General features: G+C 47.0%; 1 protein-coding gene across 1 annotated transcript in view; it reads left to right on the forward strand.

The window, feature by feature from the left end:
- The window catches only part of SND1 (staphylococcal nuclease and tudor domain containing 1), a 445,319-nt gene that overhangs the window by 363,759 nt on the left and 66,247 nt on the right, over nucleotides 1-15,313 (forward strand). The window lies entirely within an intron of this gene.

The raw sequence follows: 15,313 nt of genomic DNA on the forward strand, positions 1-15,313 counted from the left end.
GTCACGTTTTCCTTGGCACATGTGATCAGGGGCTAAAGGACATTCGCAGAGCTTGCTTCAGATCCCAGAGCAGGATCAGGGTAGTGGTTCTTACCCCAGCTGCACATTGGAATCATGGAGTGCGGAGGCTTAGGAAAGCTACTAATGCCTGGGCCTCCCTCCAAAGATTCTGGCTTCATCAAGCACCAGCTTTTTAACTTCCCCAGATTTATTAGTTGATACCAAGGAATAACTTTGATAATTTTGGTAGGCATAATAATGGCATTGTGGTTATGTAAGAAAATGAACATATTTTTTAGAGATGCATACTAAATGAAGTGTTTATGGTTGAAAATGGCATCATGTCTGGGTTATACTTTAAAATGCCTCCACAAAGAAAAGGGGGATAGAGATGAAGCAAATATGACAACTTTGGTAATTGTTGGATCTGGATGGTGGTTATATGGAAGTTCATTACTGTCCTATTTTCAGTATTTTGAATTCTTCACATCAGAAAAGGATTTTAAATATATACATATATTTTATATAAATACATATTAATGTTGAAGCTCCCCAGGCAATTTTATTGTAGAACTAAGATTGAGAACCACTAGTTTAGGGGATTAAATTTGGATCACCACGCCCTAAAAGATGAGTTTTGTCTTTGGACTTTGTCTAACCTAAGCCTGATCTTTCTGCGTAAGTTTTCATGAGTAATCTGGACTCTTGGTAGGTGGGGGACAGGATGGCACAAAGATTAAATTAGACCTGTATCTGGAATCTGACTTCGGGAGCATACAACTAGACAATATTGTCTCTTCCACTGGATGAACTCACTGTAACCGCCCAGAGAGTTATTACACCTTGGAGTTTACCTGCCTCGTTACTTGCCAGCACTGCATGTTCCATCCTATGGACCTCTCTGGCTACACCAGGGCAATGGAAGACAGCTGCAGCTGCATTGTAACACATGCCACAAGACAGCCCCAATCCCTTAGGAGTGCTCAGCAGTTTCCCAAGTGGTATTTGCCTAAAGCTGGGGCAAGAAGACTGAAACTTGTACCTCCCCCCATTCCCAGGAGTCCACATGCCCTCAGCTCTGCATCTGTATGTGTATGAAGCCTCTTTTGTGTCCTCAGTGCCTATTCCAACTCCCAAGCACTATTTTGCTCTGGCTGCTCAGCAAGTGGGACGAGCAGCAGCTTGCTGTAGCCAACCTAAATGGAGCTCTGGAGCTCAGGCTGGAAGCTTCCATGCTTCATTTACATACCACATCCTTGCTCAGGACCCTAGCTGAGCACCTCTTCATTCAGGGGTAGGCTGCTAGTTCTTCTTTCTTGGGGGGTTTTGTGATTTACACCTAAACAGTAAGCTATAAATAGTTTATGTTTTGCTAAGCAATACCGAAGCAGAGGAAGAGTTATGGACTGTCCAGGTCACTCAGCCAGCCCAAAGGTTCGCATGGCACCCTCCTTCCCATTCCCCCCGGACCCCTGAGACAGCCCTTTCCGCCAGTGCCTGCCAGTGCACAAGTCACCCCCTGCACCTCTGTAGGAGGGCCTGGCTCATCTTTGTTTTCCTCACACAGTCAGAGTCAGCGTTGGTTCCACACTGTCCAGTGCTACATCCAGACTCCAAATGAGGGGGTTGCTTCCTCAGCCCAGTCCTAAGAACAAGCCTACTGTGTGGCCTCATCTGTGTTTCTTCATGGGACTCCAGACAGGAGGAGGCAGGGGCTTTTCCTGACTCTGGATCACTCTCCAGAGTGCTCCCCCTTTATATACCTCCACTGTCCCACTCTTAGACCACATTGTCATTGTGTCGGCCCAAGTGCTGAGTGCCTCGAGGGCAAGGACCAAGTCTTTCATCTCCATCATTCCCCAGCACCTGGCAGGGTGCGGATCACTATACTGGTTCTAAATAAGCAAACTAATGAATATGTGAATCACCGAAGGGCTATGGCAGGGAATGCCTTTACACTAAGGGTCGGAATCCTCACATTTAAAAATTAGTTTCTCAGTCATTTGGGATTATGAACCTAAACTGTGAGATGATCTAGAGCAGCAGTCCCCAACCTTTTTGGCACTAGGGATCAGTTTCGTGGAAGACAATTTTTCCATGGACTGGTCGGGTGAGGCAATGGTTTGGGGATGAAACTTACACCTCAGATCATCAGGCATTAGATTCGCATAAGGAGCACACAACCTAGATCCCTCGCGTGTGCAGTTCACTGTAGGGTTCGAGCTCCTATGAGAATGTAATGCCAATGCTGCTGATCTCACACGAGGCGCAGCCCTGGCAGTAATGCTCCCCGCCCACCACTCACTACCTTAGGCAGGGCTGTAGATCAGGGGAGACCCCCGCCTACATTTGCTTGTAGAGCAGCCTGTGACTGATGAGGGACAGCCTGTAGCTGGTAATAGCTAGAGAGAAATAACCTATTTGATATTCTTCCTACTTGGCCTTTGGAATAAAGGGTAATCTCTCTGTGCCTTGGTTTCTCCCACTTGATATTCACAGGTCTCTGAGCAGTCTATCCTCTCTCCTCCCTTGCCTGGGGCTCTGAGGAGAGTGACCTGCTTGTAGGAGGGTTTCCCTATGTTTTTCCAGGGCAGTCAGTCAATTAACACCTGACCAGTTATTTTGGAAGTTACTCCTCCTGAACCTGAATGAAACTTCAGGAACAGTCACTCAGCTTAAGCACAACCATGTACAACAAGCGCTTCTGGAGTCAGTGGCAGTACTGTCCCGTCTATCAGAAACCTGTCTGATCAGTAAGTCTTCTTGCCTCCCTTTTGAGTCTAGAGGCTCTCATCCTGGGTATACCTTTGAATCTCCTGGATGTTTTTTAAAGCATTGAAGGAAGTCCTGTCACCACCGCTAGAGATTGCAATGTATTTGATATAGCATCTAGATTTGATCTACACTGGTATTTTTAACAGCAACAGTGCTGATAATATGAGCCTGGCGCTGAGAAGCACTGTCTCCAAGAGTCCTCACTAGAAGGAGCTGGAGTGGCACTTGTCCCCCCGAACAGTCTACTGCTGGCCTCCCTTTCCCGAAGGTGGGTGGGAGAGCAGAGCACCTGTGTCATCCTCCTTAGCTAGTTCTGAGACGGGACTCCCATATTGCGCACTTGGTGGTGCAGCGTTCCACCCACCCACACGCCCACATACACATGCACACAAAGCCCACTGCTTCTTAACTTTGGGCAGATCTGTGGAGGGGAGATAGATATATCTGTGGATCAAGATTCGGTTTTGCTTTGGCGGGCAGTTGTGAGAGAGAACAGTCCACAGCTGTGTCTGCAATTTGTTACCAGAGATGAAGATTTTTTTAAATTCTAGCTCAAAGAATGCTTCCCTGTATCCATCCCACCAGCTCCCAAGCATCACATCCTACCCATTGGTAGCAGAAGAGCCTGCCTTAGCAGTGAGAGGCAAGGCCAGACACCAGTTGAAATCCCAGACAGCTTCCTACCCTCCCTCTATATCTTGTCAGATATTTCAAGCTTTAAGTCCTTATTCGTGCTCTGCCTACTTGGCTGGCTGTTCTTGCACTTGAGCGGCTTGTTTGCCTGGACAGGTCCAAGCTGTCTGAGCCATCAGCAGCTGCACCTCCTCCCTCGCGCCTTCTGTCTGAGCCAACCTTGATTCACAGTAGTGCAGATGGCCCCAGCCATACCCAGGGATGTCTGCCACTCCCATCCCCTCTCCTGCCCTGCTTTCCCAAGATGAAGGGGCTGGGTCAGGCCTTGCCTGCAGGTCAACCTGGGGCTAAAATGAAGACCGCTCTTAGTTCATGTTCTGGCGTATTAATCAGGGTGACATGATAAAAAGAATTTATCGGAAACTCATAGAACAGGGCAAGGTTTAAGTTCATATTTTGCAGAAAACACTTTCCAGCCTTCATCAGCGCTAATCTGTTTTTGAAAATGGCCTTAATCCCACCCACTTTGCTCCCTAAGTATTTACAGGAGCTGAGAGTCAAAAAAGCAGGTGTCAGAAATCACCTTTCTTCCTTTTCCTACCCTTACCTCATTTTAATATAGACTTTGGCAACTTCTCAAAGTACCAGTGCTCAGTTTTTCAGTCTGGTTCAAGGTGCTTAAAGGTAGTGCCCTGTAATACACCATTATAATCAATTAGTTTCCCTTCTCCTTGTCCCTTTCCAACAGAAGTGAAATGATTGGTAACAAGTATGAGAGGGGTCATGGGTGACCTTGCTCAAGAGAAAGATATGGCTGCAGCAGCCCCAGGACACCACTCTGCCTTTACTCATTGCTGGCTTATTGGTGAGTGCAGAAATTTGGAGCTGTACAGGAATCAGATGTCCCACCTAGCAGGCTCTGCCGGAGCCAGACATAGCCATCCACTCTGGCAGCAGCCTACTGAAGGGAGAGAATCCTGGGGCAGCAGCCTACCATGCTGCCCCTTCCACTTTAGATAGGGCCATGCAATGTAAATACATCATCTATATTTACATTTGGGTCATCTGCAAACCAAAGGGATCTCAGCAGCTGTTGGAATGCCATTGGTACAGCCATACCAACATTTATATTATTCACCTTGATGTCTAGATTGCTATTACTGACATTATTTTAAGGCTTTTTCTCCCTTAGAGAAAGCTCTTCCAGCCCTAGGCTGCTTAAATAGGGAGGAACAACTTCTTTTTTTTTTTTTTTAAGAGACAGAGTCTTGCTACGTTGCCCAGGCTGGTCTCAAACTCTTGGATTCAAGAGTTCCTCCCTCCTCAGCCTCCCTAGTAGCTAGGACTACAGATGTGCACCACACTGCCCAACAAAAATCTTTTTTTTCAATTGAGGAATATTAGGATTGAGATACATTATGGACTTTCTATACAACTTGGGCTGTTTTCTTCAGGATAAGTATATTTTTAATCTTTAATAATGATAAAATACTTTACTGGCACCTAAGGAAGAATAAAATACTAAGAGGCCTGAAGAGGCATCTGCTCCTATCTCTAGAATTTGAAACCAGTCGTTTGGTGAGCTCTCATGCTGGAGTGGGCATGAGGCCGTGTGGGTGGCAGAAAATCAAGGGGTCTCATTCCACTGAAATGTCATAGTTACCTCAGCCTATGGCTGGTGTCTGCCCTCTTCTCTCCAATTCGGTAAGGAAGAAAGCTCCTTTACCAAAGAAAGGGTAGAGCACCTGGGCAGAACACCCAGGAACCTTTTTCTCTCTCTAAAGTCACATGATAGATGTCACCACAGCAGTCAATTTCTTGTTCTTCCTAACTGCCCCTACCCTTCTTGTGTAGATTACATGTCTTTTTCTCTTCCTGTTACAATTATTATTTAACCTCTTAACCATAGGAAACTTGCTTTCTTGGATCCATTATTTTCTTGTGTCTGACCAAATCTTAGTGATCTGCCTGCTTTTTTGATCCAGAAATTCTAGTCATTTGGAAGTACTGGACAGAGGGTCAGCTATAGACATAGTCCAGGTTCTTGAGGTATAGGTCTCAAGGACCTGAATTGACAATATTTGTCTTAGTCCTTAAAGTAACCGTCAGAATCACTGCCAGAAACTTTAGCCAGCAACAAAATGTGGCAGATACACTACCACCCCCACACCCCTTGTTATGTCAGAGAACATCCCTGAAGCTGCTCAGCACAGTGTAGAGGGGACAGCAGAGCTCCAAGAGGGATCCTGCCTTCCTCATCCTGCAGTGAGGTGTGACTCAGAAGTGCATACAGCACGCCAGAGGCTTGTAGGTTAGGGTAGGGAGGTTCTTCCCCCTGTTCTCATGTGGCTTACCTATAAATCTGCCTAGATGGGGACTTACAGAGGGCTATCATCACCCTAGAGCTGCTTGGACTGCTCAGATCAACTAGGTAGCTGCTTGCTACCAGGATGTCCAGGACATGAGGGGGCTGCGTAAGTACAACTATTAATCGCCCAGGAAGATGTTTTCTTGTTGTCCCAGTACAGGGCCACCTCTCAGGCTCCATGTGTCGCATTCACTGAAGTTTTAGACGTGAGAGATGGCTCTGTTCTCTCTGGGGGACAAGTCAGGAAAAGATCGCCTAGCTGACTCTTCCCTGGTCTCAGTTCCGAATGAAAAGCCTGCCATGCAGCCTTCAGCATCTGCTACTCCCCATGCCACACCTGATCCCATCTCAACTCATTTTCACACCAGCAGAGGGAAGCCCTGTTCCAACTCCAGCAGCAGCACCACTCGGGGAGGGGGGAGGCAAACTCTTTACCCTTGTGGTATTTTGCAAACTGCAGCAGCGAAGCCTGAACTTCCAGGAGGGAAATGAAATGACCTTGTCAGGTAACAGGTTCAGGACAGCCAGTATTTGTCTTGGTTTTTGGTTTCCACATGTTAAATGCTTCCAGTTGCTCCTGACCTTCCTTGCCTGCCTTTGTTGGTCAAGTCCTACAGGCACTGTGGCATTTGTGCAGGGAGCAGGGGAGAGGAAGCTTTTCTGCTTTACTCTGGCACCTGACAAGGGCTCTCTATCCAGCATTGGCATTGCCAGTGGGGAACTGCTGAAGTAGCACTCTAGAGAATCACCCGGGAGACCCCTCTGTCTCCTGCCAAGCTAAACAAACCCTGCCCATGCACTCTTCTGAATCACACCTCACTGCAGCTTTGTTCCTTCTTCCCCGGTAGTGCTCAGGGCACCGCCTTATGGGAAAGTCCTGTGTGTCAGCAAGAGAAGCACTTGAGGAGAAACAAATTGATACAGGAAGGGGGAGTGCCGCCCAGTCATCTTTTAAGTACAAAGAAAAGGTCATCAGAGCTGTATGGGGTCCAGGTTGGATTATTGTTGACTCTGCCTTGCTGTGGCAAAAGGGCCAGCTCTCTGGGTCCAACCTTGGGCATTGCCAACCCCATCCAGCTGCTGGCAGCCCAGCACAAAGAAAACACATGCTGTGTACACACAGATGGGTTTGCATGTCAGCATGAGCCCATTTTTAGCCTTTGCCCAGGAAGGGCAGTTCACAACACAGTAATTTAATTAAATTTGCCTCCCTCCATGGCCCACATATTTGAAGAGGTTTGGGGGGAAATGAATCTGGCTGAGGAACATTACCCTGCCGCTCTGGCACTGCCCCAGAGCCGAGCCACAGTACCATAAAGGGTCTCACCATCCTGAATACGACCCAGGGCATCTGTCTGCACTGCAGGCTCTCTGGCTGGGCTGCCTGCTGGCACATCTGGCAAGGCAGCTTCTGGAAGCAATCCGTCTCTATCACAGGGAAGCCACCAGGGGCAAAATAAGGGACTCCCTACCCCCTACTCAAGACCTGCTGGCAACAACTTTAGCAGTAACTCACAATATTAGCTTTCATCACAGATTTCAGTGTATTTAGAGTGGAGAGGGCAGAATAAGAGAACCCCCTACCCTCAACTCACACCGAAGCCTCAATAACAGCTATGATCCTAACTTCATTGCTGTTAAGGCCACATCCCTGTACGTCTGTCCTGGAAATGACCAGTATTTAGGGACCTGAAATTGAATCCCTTACCCTTACTTCCCATGCACTTATTACCACATTTCACATCTCAAATGCCCATCAGTTTTGTCCATTATGTCTGAGCTTAACCCACACTCCAAACTCCAAAGACCTGCCCCTCCCTCTCAGCCAGCTAGTTCCTCCTTGAACTGAGTTCATCAACTCATCAGGAGGCCACTTCTCTTGTGGTCACCCCCTGGTCCAGAGAATCCGCCCGTGATGGGTAGTCCTTTCTTATTGCTAACCTGTAACCTCTCGGTCCGCCTTTTCTGTCCTAAGTCAGCTGTACCAAGGCTGCTAGAGAAGAGCATTCTCTTTGGTTATCTTTCTCTCTCCCCATCAGTAGCACATCCTCCTGGCTAGCTAATGTCTCTTGTGTAATGATAGCACCTCTGAGAGAAAGGGAATTTCTCTGGCACAGTTCGTCTCAACACCAGCAGAACACAGGCTGTTGCTTAGGAGTGGGAATCATTAGAGTCAGGCCGTTATTGGAGGGGACCGGTCTCTAGGGGAGCTAACAGAAATTGCCGCTCCTTAATAGATGGAAACTCATTTGCCTGAAGCCCCCGCCCTCCTCTTTATTTTCTCTGCATTCCTCACCTCCCATTGCTTCCCAGCTTTGAAGTTGAAAAGAGAGGTAACTCCACCCAGTGCAAGACGGCAAATTTCTGCTAAATTAACTTCGTTGGAAGAAATCCTTGCCTGAAAGCACTGTTCTTTTAGAATGTTTCTATTGGGACTTCACTTGAAACCATCATGAAGAAGACAAATTCTAATTAAATGCATGTGATAAAATTATAGCCAGGGCCACTCTGTTCCCAAGAGAGGATTTGTTGAGATGGGAGGAAGAGGAGACAATTTCCTAGCTTCCTGGACCCCAGTTTCAGGGTAGGCCCGAGTCAACCTGGGCTGCCAGAGCTTTCCCTCTGAGGGTCCCCTTGCTTACACAACACTAGGAAGGCCAGGGAGGTAGAGCAGGAGTCCAGGCTTCTCTGCTTCTCCAAGGGTCTGCATGACCTTGAACAGACCTCTAACATGATTTAGCTTTCTGTAAGCCCTCCTGGCATGTTGGGATAGATGTTACCTTACTACCCTGCACTCTTGTAGAGAGAAGGGGAAGGCCATGGAAGCAACACATGCCCCTTTTGGTTTATTAGCCGTGGGGCTGCCATCAGAACACACATGCCCTGAAGAGAAAGGAAAGTTGCCTGATTTCTCAGCTCTTCCTGTTTGAATGAAATCATGAGTGGGCACCATCTGTCTCAGAGCATTAAGCACAGATAACAGTACTGGTGGGAAAGGCCTTCCCGCCTCCCAAAAGGGAACTACAAAGGACTGCACCAAGCTGCAGACTCCAGGGGGCACTAATCACTTTGCCATTTCTGTAAATGGTGCCCCCCCTGGAGTTGTAAGTCATGGTGGCCCTGCAGGTGCTCAGCAATTGTGCTAGGTTGGGAACCCAGAGACCACAGGTAGGGTCTCTGCGTCACCAGCTATGTGACACCTGGGCAAGGCACATCTTCCTCGGCTTCATTTTCCTCATAAATAAAATGTGAGGGTTCAACTAGATTTTCTGAATTAACTTGGAAGTTCTCATTGCTCTCTCCACATCCCGGAAGTTAGGAACCATGAACCTGTGTTCTGTCTCAGTGTCCATTGCCATCCCCAGGTCGGCCAGCCTTGATAACACACCCAGAATTAGAAGGCACCCTCGGCTGACATAACACCACTAGTCGGAGTGGATGTGGACTTACACATGAAGGGGGAAGGATTAAGGAAAGGGAAAGCCTGCAACGGGCACAATGGATGAAACAGCGAGTGCACAGAATGGGCCAATGCCTTATTCTTCTTGTATTCATCCTTCTCTGCGGCTTCAGAGCCTTTTTTCTGACACACATGCACACAGCATCTCCAGTGCTTGCCGTCTCTCCCCCCCATGAGAGAAACAAAATGAAATGCAAACATGCTTTGAAAGAGCACAGTCTTGTCCTGTCCCTCTGCATCCCCTCTCCTCATTTCTAATGAAAAAAATAGTCTTCCCTTTGCCTGGTTCCTTCAACAGTCTCTTCCTTAGGTTATTTTTTTCCTCCCTCCTTTCCTACTCCATCCAGACTTCCCCCTGCCTAACCTTAAAGAGATGAATTGGAAGAATATGCAGTGGTGTCAGAAGGATGCCATTGTCCGTTCACACAGGCAGACACTAATAGGATAAAGTATTATCTGACTTCCTTTAAGTCCAGAAATTAAGTCTTCTTGCAATGGTAATAGATTATAACTTATAACCACTGTGGCTGGCAGGCTGCAGAAACAGGTTGTTAGTATCTGAAGCCTCAGCTCCATTTCTGGGCCTATTGTGAGGGATGCACTCAGCATTTCTCCAAACACAGCTGCATGATCCACGGAACTGGCACTTGGCTCCTGGCTGGAACTGCCTCTGTGGAGAGCTGCCTATAACTCATTCAGTTCACCTGCCGTGGGAGAAGCTGTCTGAATGGTCTTAATGAACCTGGATGAGTGGGCAGGTAAAGGGAGGAAGCCAGGGTCTTGAAGATTGGGAAGAAGTAGCCCGAGGCAAGGAAACCAAACTTTGCACAGGGAACAGTTAGTGTGTGAAGCTCTTCTCAGTCATCCTTGCTGACTCATTGAGCAGGTAGTAACTTATCTAGTGACTAAATCAGCACCAGCTTAGAGACACAGGGAAATGAGGGTTGAGACCTTAAGGGAACTGTAAAAGACTACAAATTAAGGAGTTGCCTTGGAGAGGAAGTATCATGAGAAATGTTAGGAAGAGCCATCATTCTTCAAAATGGAGGGTCTCATGCAGGATTTCCTAGGTCCTGTCATGGCAGATGAGTGTACTCAAATGGGGAATATGGGACAGGAAACCTGATACAATAATTAATTGAAGGGTTTTTTTTATTAGTGGGGCTATAAGAAGGTAGGTGGGGGCCAGGCACAGTGGCTGACGCCTGTAATCTCAGCCCAAGGCGGGTGGATCGCCTGAGGTCGGGAGTTTCAGACCAGCCTGGCCAGCATGGTGAAACCCTGTCTCTACTAAAAATACAAAAATTAGCCGGGCGTGTTGGTGCGCACCTGTAATCCCAGCTACTCGGGAAGCTGATGGAGGAGAATCACTTGAACCCGGGAGGCGGAGGTTGCAGTGAGCTGAGATCACACCACTGCACTCCAACCTGGGCAACAGAGCGAGACTCTGTCTCAAAAAAAAAAAAAAAAAAAAAAAAGGTAGGAGGGTATGAAAGAAACAAGTAGATCAAGTACTGTTTCTTTGGTATCCTATAATTGATTTAAACTGTAGTAATTACTCTAGTAATTGTTCCTGAGTGTACAGAATGAATGAACCTGAAAGCCTAAGTACTATCTTGGTCCGTCTAGCTCCCACACCTTGCTTGAGAATAGCCTCTCATATCAATGCTTCCCTCCTATAGTTTCAAAACTCTTCTTGATGGGATAAGTGAGCGAAGATCATGCCATCGTCTCTAATGCTAACTTCCTTTGACAAGACAGTTTCTCCCAGGGATATCCCCCACAGGCCTAGGCCAAATCTCTGACTCACTGCAAGGGTCCATGTGCACTGAACTCACAGACATCACTATTTTTATTGGAAAACACAATTTATATAACACTCTCCCTCTGGAATAATACTCTTTTTGTGGACAAATACCAAGTTGCTCCCTCTCTTCTCCCCAGCACACCCCACCCCCCTCCCCATGACTGTGTTAATAGAAATGAGGAAATGGGTTCAGAGCAGATCCCTGAGTGAGCCTGTCAGGGTCAGGATTAAATTACATCCCTGAAGGCTGGGTTGCTTCCCCAAGCAGTGGACAGCCTCCAGGATAGGGAACAGGACTGTTGTGGGTAGGTGGTTTGGCCCAAGTACTGACAGCAAAGCTGGCGTGTACCAGAGGATAAAACCTGTGATCATCCTAAAATCTAATTCTAGCCTCTCATTAGGAAACCAAAATGCATTCTTTCTTCGCCTCTCTTGGAAAGTTGATCTCTCTGCTTTTCTTCTCCTGTTTCATGCCATGAATTTCGCACTAACAGTCCTCCCCCATCCAGGGTCCAGCCAGCCTCTTGCTTACTAAGGCAGAGGAATCTCCCTGGCTTTCCTCCTTGACTGCATTGCAGCCCCTTAGCCTGTGTATCTGCCATAAAGCTCCATTCTTCTCTCATTTGCTCCAATTATGGTGCTTTTTGTCTGCCTTTCTTTTCTCCTAGCTCTGCAATACTGCTCGGAAGCCCCATCGGCCCTCTCGCTGCTACCTTCTTCCTCCTAATGCCTCCCCACTCCCCACTCCCAGTCCTGGTAACACTTAATGGTCAGGGAGGATTTCATCACTGACCTGAGTAATAAGGCTATGATTGCTCTGTGCCAGAGAAACATGGGTAGGGGAGAAGACATAGGAAGTTTACCTTTCTTGGTAAGGGACCTAGGCTCCCAAGGTCCCAACCCTCAGCTTATGCACCACCATCAGCACCTTTACTTTCTTCTGGCTCACCACAAGGAAAGGTTATCTATTCCTGGACTAAATCAGTGCCTTGGGACAGCTATAGTGCTGGTGTAGGGATCAGAGTACGAGGCAAGGTTTTCCTGGGAGGATAAGTATAACCATGTTTTTCACAGTGATCAGGCTTATAGATACTATTGTCTCTAACTTCTAGATCATCATCCTTCTTCTCTGGAGTAGCACAATAGGCATGTCTCTCTTTGGACATATGCAATGTTCAAGAATAGGGGTGGTGATGGCGGCTTCTCTGTTGATCTGTGTGTTTGTGTGTATTGTCAAATAACTGTTATCTAGCATTTGCTATATGGTGTGGAGCACTAAGTGTGAGATCTATATCACAGACATACATATATAATTATGTATGTAAAATTTCAATTCTCACAACCTGTGAAGTACTGAGGTAGACAGTAATATTGTCTGTATTTTTTAGGTGAAGAAACTGAGTCTTTTTCCAAAGTCACACAGCTAGTAAGTGATGGAACTAGGATTCAACACAGGAAGACTGGCTACAGAGTCTGTGCTTGTAAGCACTATGCTGTATTGCTGTGTGTGTGTGTATTTCACTGATCTAGTTCCTGAAGCCCTTATCACTGCTCCAAGAAGTAATTTATTTCATTTTAATTTAAAGCAAAGATGAAAACAACATTAACCTACTGTCCAAACCATTCCCCTTGCATAGGAGAGGGGTGCTTCCTGAAAGGAGTGAGACCAAGAGAGTTGCTTTGAGCCAAAAGCTGCCTTGCAGTTTAGCTGAGGCAGGATTTAGAAATGGCGTGAACAGTGCCTGCATTAGCCGATGGCATGGAGTGCTGAGTGCCAGCAGAGGAGATAAAATCAGACATATGTTTGGATATAAATGTTCCTCTCTCTCTCTTTTCTAATTTTAAGCCCCTGCTGCTTTGTTGCAGTGAAATGATGGAGCCTCAATTATAGGCCCTGGCCCCCTGAGGTAGAAGCCTGGGGTGAGTAAGGCCCACTTAGCCCTCTCCCAGTCTCTACCCATTACCACGGAAGGAAGCCGGAGACCATAGACTGACCCTCTTCCCAGACAACAATAGGAATTGTCTTGCAGGGACTCTCTGCTGGTTGTTCCACCGCACCCAGCAAGTTGCTGGCCTCAATACACGTTAAATAGCCATGATGAAGCTAATGTCTCTAGGCCTTAGAAACTAGCCTATCTACCTTTACCTCCGTTGATAATAGGATGCAGCTGAAGGGTGTTAAAAAGTCCTGGAGCACACTGTAGAAGTGGCAGCTACAGCATGGCACTTAAAGAGCTAGAGCTGGGGTAGATACAGTGGAGAAGAGGAGTGAAAGACCCTCCCAGTATTCTCATTATTGAGCCGGGTAAGCAAAAACCACTCCGTTATGGGGAACCTCTGTGGTCCAGTACGTGTTTTAAGACCTCCTCTACACTGCAGAGTTTCCAAGGCTGGGAAGAGGCCAAGCCACCTTTTCTCACTGTAAAACACCAAGTCTTACCTACTTCACTCCTTCCCCTTTAGCTGTCACCCTGTGGGATCCTGCAGTTTCTGTCTGCCATTGGGCCTAAGAATCAGGAAACGGTTATGTAGAGTCCTGATAATCTAACCCCTTAGCACATGAGAAGGCATTATAGCCAGTTCTAAAGAGAGTGAACAGCTCTAAGGGATAAGGGAACACAGACGTATCTTAGGAAGGTCCCATTTTAACTGTTTTGCTAGTTAAGTATGTTCTTGATAGCCAATAGCAGCCTGGGTGAGAAAGCACATTGACTCAGGAGTCAAGAGACCTGGGCTTTTAGTCCCACCTCCTCCACTAGCAGTGTGACCTTGGATATGTCTTTTAATTTCTCTGGGGCTCACTTTCTTTGACTGTAAAATGTGAAGGGATTAGACTAAATGATTTTTCACGGCCTTCAGTTCTATAATGAAAATTCTCTAACTCCATATCATCAGCAAGAGTCTTTACATCCAATGTGTTGCTATAACTACCTCCCAAAGAGCTACCGACCCGTGTTCCATTTCTAGGTAACAAACCTTGGCCTGGCCAAGGATGAGTCACAGCATTCACGGCTGCATTTTTGGTACTCACGGGATGCCTCTCTGAAAAGCTGTCCCAAGTGCCTGCTACAGAGGAGGATATACCCATGATAGCAAAGGAAGGTTACTGCTGTAAAAGTGGAAACTGCACAGATCAAAGGGCAGGCCTACTGGGGTAAGGAACTCTCCCTGCAGCTCTGAGGATACTTAAATCTAGGATCCATATTCTTAGTCTCCCCCAACTCCTTTGAGGTTCCTTTCAAAAGTCCATCTCCCACATATTGGAGCTGAATATAGTCTTCCTTGGGACAAATGCATTTGTCCATAGGACTCTTTCCCGAGATTGTTTTAGGCCCATTTCTGTACCTCTCCCCTCAGACTGTTAGCCACAGACCCTTAGTCATTGCAAAGTTACTGCATAATTCCCTGTCTGCTCAAATAGTTGTCAAAAAAAAAAAGGGGGGGGGTTAGGAAATTGGCTCCTCATCCTCATTTCTGAAACAGCAACTTCCTCCGCAATTTCCTCTGAATGCATACCCAGGAAGCTGTTTTAAACAGCCTGAGTTGTGTCTTGCGGCACTAGGAAAGGGAGTAATTTCTTGCCTTTTCACCTGGTCCTAGCCAAGTTCCACCCTTTGCTCTCCTGCAGTTTTCTTTTTATTGGGGGTATGGTAAAGGAGAGGCAGGAGGAACGGATCTTTGGTGCCTAGAACTGTGAGTGGTAGTTTATAAGTGTGTGCCCATACATATGTGCTGGCACACTGATACCCAGAAATGATGTATATACCCAGGAGGATTAAGAATTGGCCCTTTCTTAGCCAACTGCTGCAAAGTGCTGCCTGCCTCTCTTTCCCTCCTCAGTGCCAAAGAGTTCACACCCACTCAGTCCCAATTCCCTGCATTAGTATAAATACTAGCACTGAAGAAATGCAGGGTCCTGATTCATGCAGCCTCTCTGGACATTATTACTTGGTAAGCATCAGGAGACAGACACCTACCACCAAGACATGTTTGGATTATTTAGCACCCAGAGAACAGAAGCAACACTGCCTGTGGGAAATTTAAGCCAAACTACATTATTGCAGACCTCTGAAATCCAGGTCCCCCAGGTTCCTCGGGTAGAGCTGGTGCTGCCTGACCAGCAGCTTCTGCTGAGGTGGCATTTAACTTTTGGCCAGGTCCCAGGAGCTGAGGCTGACCCATTTCCCCTGCTTTTCCAGGGCATAGGGAATTTGATTATACCCCCAACAAAGCCAGGGACTAACACAGTTAGCTTGTGGAAGGTGCACTA

Source organism: Symphalangus syndactylus, chromosome 6 (genome assembly GCF_028878055.3).
Source record: "Symphalangus syndactylus isolate Jambi chromosome 6, NHGRI_mSymSyn1-v2.1_pri, whole genome shotgun sequence".
NCBI classification, from domain to species: domain Eukaryota; kingdom Metazoa; phylum Chordata; class Mammalia; order Primates; family Hylobatidae; genus Symphalangus; species Symphalangus syndactylus.